General features: G+C 41.9%; 1 long non-coding RNA gene across 1 annotated transcript; it reads right to left on the reverse strand.

Moving 5' to 3' along the window:
• Positions 1-5,168: 5,168 nt before the first annotated feature.
• LOC134456205 (uncharacterized) lies at positions 5,169-6,505 on the reverse strand. Its single transcript, XR_010036261.1, has 3 exons — positions 6,345-6,505; positions 5,337-5,547; positions 5,169-5,184 (listed from the first exon to the last, which is right to left on the reverse strand). It is a non-coding gene; the product is annotated as an uncharacterized LOC134456205 (long non-coding RNA).
• Between the last annotated feature and the right edge of the window lie 336 nt (positions 6,506-6,841).

Here is a 6,841-nt window from a genome sequence, read left to right on the forward strand (position 1 = left end):
TTGCGAGGCATGCCTACCTGTTGTAGAAAAAGACCTTAAGCTTCAATACAGTTTCTGTGTTTCTGTTGCCTGGGATATTTCGTAAACCCTCTTGAAAACTAGCATTGGTATCAAAGTCATAAGCCTGGAATCGGTCGTAGACAGACTCCATTGGGCAGACTTTTAAAACCCAGTTTCAGAGATACTTGGACCGTGACACTAACGTTTAAACATTGTATGATAACTGATAGCGCTAAAAACATTAACACACCGACCCACTTCCTGGTTTGTCAGACGTTGTCTACTGTCTGTCTATGGTACCTAAACTAGATTGGACCGAAAACAGTATTGTGCCCCCTAGCGCATAGGCTTTCATTATGAGGCTCCTACAATGATACAGTAACTGGACTCTGGTATGGGGTTGGCAAGTCGATCCGTCACCAGGGCCGAAAACGTCACTTCCGGATCCATTCCGGATCCATTCGTTATCAACTACCATGTAAACACAATGTAATAAAACTCGACAAGAAGCGGATTAAAAATGGTACAGTGCTGTGTCCCGTTGTGTAAGAACAGAAACGACGTCGACAAAGGATTCCCCTTTTACCGTTTTCCTGTCGACGAGAAAGTCAGCAAAAAGTGGCTGAAGTTGATACGGTAAGTTTGATTCAAAATCTTAATGAATGCAGCTTAATGGTAGGTAGAACTAGCTTACATCAGCTAACTAGCGAGTTGTTAGCTGTGGAAAAGCTGTTACTAGGCAACCACTGATCTATTTTTCATCCAAATACAGACTAGTATTTTGATTGCAAAATCGTTTAGTGTCTATGCCCATCATGAAAATGATGAAGTAACCAGTACCAGTCGAAGTTTTTTTTTATGATAGTTGGAGGGAGCTTGCTATTGAAGATAGCTCTCACTAAGGAAACAGCTGGCAGATCAGCTGTCCTTACGTGTTGTTAGTTGTGGGAAAGCGGTCAGCTCGGACACTTAATTGAGCAAAACCGATGTATATATTGTTTTAACAGACTAATATTTTATGGTAACGTGGTACAGGCCATGAAAAATGAGAAAGTATCACACTAGTACCGATGTAACAGAGATTCCCTGATTGTCGCTCCCAACGCAGGACGCTCCTCCCACGGTCGGCTCGCTCCCACTAGCCAGACTATCGATCCCACCGCCATATAACGGAGCTAGTTATCTTTTTTATGTTAGTTTTTTGTTTCTAACCCTAAATTGCTTGTATGTGACAGTGTATGATAATACGTGAAATATAATCGGGCGGGACTACACGTCCGGAGTGATAGAAACACCTGGGAATACACGTCCGGGAGCGATCTCAGTTGGGAGTGTCCATCTACCTCCCTGTAAGAGACTATCTGGGCCCCCCTCAACTGGCGATTCAGATGATATAAACACAGCGACTGGTCTGAATGAATACGCTCCAGTTTAAAAGTGACATTTACTTACGACCAATTACCATTGCTTCTAACATCTGCAGTCGCCAGTTGTTACGGCCCAAGATAGTATTTTAGCGGGGTCAAAGTTGACTAGAGATGATGGGGGAGTCTGTGATGCAATATACTAATGACAGTTTCTATGTGCGTGTGTCTTTTTCCCCCCAGACGTGACAATTTCACTCCAACTCCTAATACCAGGATCTGCGGGTGGCATTTCCCGAATGGAAAGGCAGCCGGACCCACAAAGATTTGCTGGAACGAGGGGAAAGGCTTTTCAGTCCATTGAACAAGCCATCCAAACGACTGAAGACACTCCCTGTCACTGAGGAAGAGGAAGACGAGGCAGAGGCAGGTTCATGCCACCTTGAAGTTCAACGATCAACCGAATTGTTGCAAATGGAGAATGCCCAACTGAAAGAAGAAAATTTAAGATTGCATGCACAACTACAGAATCATAAGCAAACATTTTCATTCGACCAAATATCCTCTGTGCCCCGCAAAGTCATTTATTATTACACAGGCTTGCCTGGTGCTGCCACAGTTTTTTTTCTAGATGCCTTTCTTTCCAAATTTCCCCTTAAGTATCACTATGATTGGACTGTCCAAATTATGCCACTAATTGATCAATTGCTGTGAACTCTTATGAACCTCCGGCTGAATTGTGGGATCGAAGACCTCTCCACCAGATTTAACATGCAGTCGAACCACAGTCCACCAATATTTTTATGACCAATCTCCAGTGCCCTTTATGACATCTTGTACGTTGGAATGATGGAAAACAAAATCCCTTCCCGTTTCAAAAAACCAAACCTCCCTGCCAGAGTGCTTCCTCCCATTCCCCAACTGCCGTATTGTGCTTGGACTGCACTGAAGTGGCTGTCTGCAACACCGAAAGCCTTGAGGACCAAAGTAAGCTGTACAGCCATTACAAAGGATGCACCACACTTAAGGCTCTGGTCGGTGTGGCGCCCAATGGAGTTATCACGTTTGTTAGTGAAACTGTATGGTGGGAGCATATCCGACAAAGCCATAACAGCTGACAGTGGAGTGCTGGAACAAACTTGTTCCAGGGGACATGGTGATGGCTGACAAGGGCTTCACCATCCGCGACATTTTGCCCGAAGGTGTTTCCCTCAACATCCCCACATTCCTTGTCGATGGACAGTTCACATTGCAGGAAGTTCAGTATAATAGACTGATTGCCAGTGCCAGAGTCCATGTGGAACGTTCTATTCAGCGCCTGAAAACATTTCGGATTTTAAAAGAGATCCCACATCAGTACAAGAAACATGGAAACAAGATCTGGAAAGTGTGTGTGTGCTTGATGAACTTACAGACACCCATCCTGAGGGAAGTAGATGTCTGATCTTACCAGTCATCATAAATAATCAGTTATCATAATATTGTATATAAATAAATGTTAATAGTATGTCTTAATTTGTGTTTGTCTTTTGCATTATATTCACACAGTAATATTGTTTAATGTAGAATGAATATCTAAGATAAGTACTTGGGCATTCCAGCGGCGCAGGTGTTGGACAAAACAAGATAACTTTAGGAAATAATTCAGTTAATGTACCATGAAGTATTTTGGAGCATAGAACAGTGTTAAGTAACTTGGGCATTTCAAGTCCAATCTCACACACATCCACATTCTTTTTTGTTGGTTGGGTGCAGGTTCAAATGTGAAGTACTTGTAAGGTAATGAAAGAAACTGCACACTGATAAGCTCCCATTTACACCATTTTTATTCCGAAACATCACTGGAATAAAAAAATAGTAAGAGTAAATGGAGAAGAGTAAATAAAAGAGTAAATGGGAGCTCACGGTGTGCGGTTTCTTTCATTACCTTGCAAGTACTTGGACATTCCCTTTGTAAGGCTAGATGCAAGATGAGACAACTTCCTAAAGACACATGCTGTGTCCAGTGTAAATTCAATGCTGACTTTCATAACCCCTGATTTCAGAATGTGTGTAAAAAAAATATGACACATATCAGTAAATAAGTTCAATAAGTTAACATTTATTTGTTATTGAAGAGAGCACGGGGCAGAAAATGGTCCTTGTAAAAATTTTTCCAGGTCCTTAAGATTGCTGACCCAGGCTGGGTCTTTTTTAATCTCTACAATGGCCATGTCCTGAGTTGTCCATACAAACTAGGATGACAGGTGGGTAGCCTCTGTCAGGTGCAGGTTGCCCTGAATCTGATGCCAGTAGTTGTGGGTGTTCTTCTTCAACCTAAATAGCCCGGTGACTTGGTCCACGTACAGGTAAAAGTCCTTTGCCTCTGCTGCCTGAGCGATTGTTTTCTCTCTGGCAGAATATGGGCATTTTCACCTCCACAAGGTAATTGCTGGACAGTAGAAGTCCATCTGGGGAGGCCCCAAGCAGCCCACTGTCAGACAGGAACAGTCCCTTCTCCAGGATGGTCTCCCCACTTTGTTCCATGAACTTCTTTTTGGCCTCTTTCTCGTGCACGATTCCCCAATCACATGCCTGGGGACAGAGAATGAAAACACAAGTGTAAGAATCAAAAGCAAATAAATAGCAAAGTAGCCTAGTAAATGGTAGCCTAGTAAATGGCTAAAAAATTACACGGTGTGTTCGCTACTCACACGAGCTCCTTGTTTGGGGTTGTATTCTCCCCAGCAGTGTCTTGAACAATGAAGGTGGGAAAGACTGTCTTCTGACTGCAGACAAAACCAAACCAAAGTTGCTCGCTGTGATCCTCTTCTTGCGATATGCTGCCCTGTTACAGAGAAAGCCATTTTTAGTTGACACATAGATGATTAAGGAAATACGACACAAAAACTCATGTCAATCCAAATGGCAACTTTCTGACCCAAGCAGAATAATTGTACAAGTGTCGATTACATTTACATTATTTGTTTGTGTTTAAAGTCAAAAAGTTACCATTTCAAAATGAATTGAGTCTCATGTCTGTGAGCAGCTTTTTCTACAATATCAAATAACTGAATAAACATCCTCCAACATTGGCGCTGTGTTGCCCATGTGTACTTACCATAATGCATTGCTCGTCTGCCCAACTGTGGCCCTCTCGATGGCTTCTTTTTGTTGCTGGCTGACAGCAAGAGACGTCATGATGAAGTCCTCTTTGTCTTGAGCATCGCTGTACTCCTGACTGGCCAGTATCCCATCAAATAGTTTCTCTGGTAGGGATGGGTCAAATTCCTGCCCCAACAATTATCAAGGGAAAAAAAACAGACTTATGCATAGAACAATATGGCACACAAATATATGTTGGTTACACAGCACAGGCAAAAAGTATATCTAAAATAAATGCAAGGAGTGTTTGTGCCCTCTGGTTTGGCCGTCATTCTGAAGTGATGAGGAAATAGTCAGTGTGGATTTGTCATTGTAGAAATGAATTTGTTCAGCTATTCACTACGATTGCAGCTTGACATGAGAAGTTGTAAATGCTAACTGTGTACAGTAGGCCTCAGTAATCTGGTAGCCTATCGTACAGTATTATTTTGGATTTCCAAGTGTTAGATTATTATTGTCATTGTCAGGTATTTTGGTTATCATGACACTCCTAGTCGAGAGAATGTATAGACCTTGGGATGATTATAATAATACATAAAAATATAAAAATCAGAAAGCATACCTGATGTATTTCTGGGGCTAAAATAAAGCCCAGACCTGTGAAACGCCCAAATTGCGCCAAAGACTGCCTTGTCCAGCCTTTGTCTTCTTCGGTCACTGGGGCGCTTAATTCCAGCTGAAATAAAATGCATAAAATATAATTCAATTTAATATGTAAAGAAAATGTAGGTCCATGTAGGTTCAACATCAAAGCAGAAAGCATGGATAACTGGTGATAAATTATTTTGTGGTTGTGAGTCATTATTCCAAGTAGGCTGGGCTACTAACCTTTTGATGTCGAAGGTGCCATCACAGACAGCCTCTTGGCCACAACGTCCTCTGTTTTGGGTGCTGTAGGCCTTCTCCACACACACTCCACATCCGTCCGGGTCATGTTCTTCTCCGCCCAAATGAGGAGGGCTGCAATGTGGTGGCACTTGGCTAGACCAACAGCACATGTACACCTGCTGTCCGTCACCTCCTGATCCTCTACATGCACCTAGATGAACACAACTTTTCTTAGTACAAAGCCAGGCTCTAAATTAACACCAGCCAAATGCTGGTGAAAAGTCACTTTGGCTGGAAAAACGTACCAGCCATTTTTACCCATCAGTGAGTGTGTGTAGGCTATGGCAAGAATAACATACTTTCAACATTTTGGCAGGTGATAAAAAAAAAATAGAGCCATGGTCGTAGGCATACAAGAACATAACATAAATCGCCGCTGAGGGAACAGCTTGAGCACTTTGATATTTAAGTTTAGACGACCACTAGATAGCGCCACTGTACCAACTAGCACTCTGTGGATAGACAACCATTTCTCACCGATAACAAACCATGTTGCTTAACTGACATAGATTGAACATATTTCACATAGTAAACGTCAACAGTTATATCGGTTTTCAAGTCGACACCCACATATTTAGCTAATGTTTCGCCTCACCTCCACCTCATATTCTTTTTTCTTCATAGACGCCTGCACTTTTCCTTTCAAGCTGCCACCTGACATAACATTGACACTAATCACTCTATTTGAGTTGTAGGAGTTCAGTCCCTTTTTAACTGACTTCGGGATGACTGGCGAAATACGAAGTCACGGTGAAAAATGTGACTGGCTCCTTAGCAGTAGACATTTTCGTATAGCAATCACTAGATATTACCTGTCGTTAACGTTCACTGTGTTTAGAATTTCTGTTCGCCGGCGGCTAACGTTAGCACAAACAGCACTGGGTCCTTTTTGCTGGTCGCACTTTCATGGAGTTTATTGAATGAGATATACAGGTCTGATCGACTTACTTTAAAATGCAGATGAATCCGCGTGGTTTCGTCTTTTCAACGATGTGTTCCGTGTCTTCGTAACCTTAGCAGGCGTTTTACAATCCAACCGTGAACATTGGCTGTTATCATTACAGTATACATTGGGAGCTGGGGATTTGGATCCGTGACGTCACACTTGCCAACCCTATTAAGGTCCTTTCGTGTTATAAGACATTCTGTAGAAAAGTAAATACAATTTCGCATGCATTGTTATAAGATGACACCACAGCCCTATCTGTGATAACACTATTTAAAGACTTGTGTCCTGAAAGGTGTCTTGAAAACGTGTCCTGTATTTTCAAAATCAACCAGGGAAAACAATTTAATGAACATTCTGCCGTTGTTATATTTATTTCGATTTACAGATTATATTTTTTCCGTCAAATATATCGTTGGCCATATCATAGTTCTACTGCAGGAATCATATATGATTATACTGAAAACAAACAAAAAATCACATTGAGAAATGAATCGAC

The sequence above is a fragment of the Engraulis encrasicolus genome, chromosome 10 (assembly GCF_034702125.1).
Source record: "Engraulis encrasicolus isolate BLACKSEA-1 chromosome 10, IST_EnEncr_1.0, whole genome shotgun sequence".
NCBI lineage: Eukaryota > Metazoa > Chordata > Actinopteri > Clupeiformes > Engraulidae > Engraulis > Engraulis encrasicolus.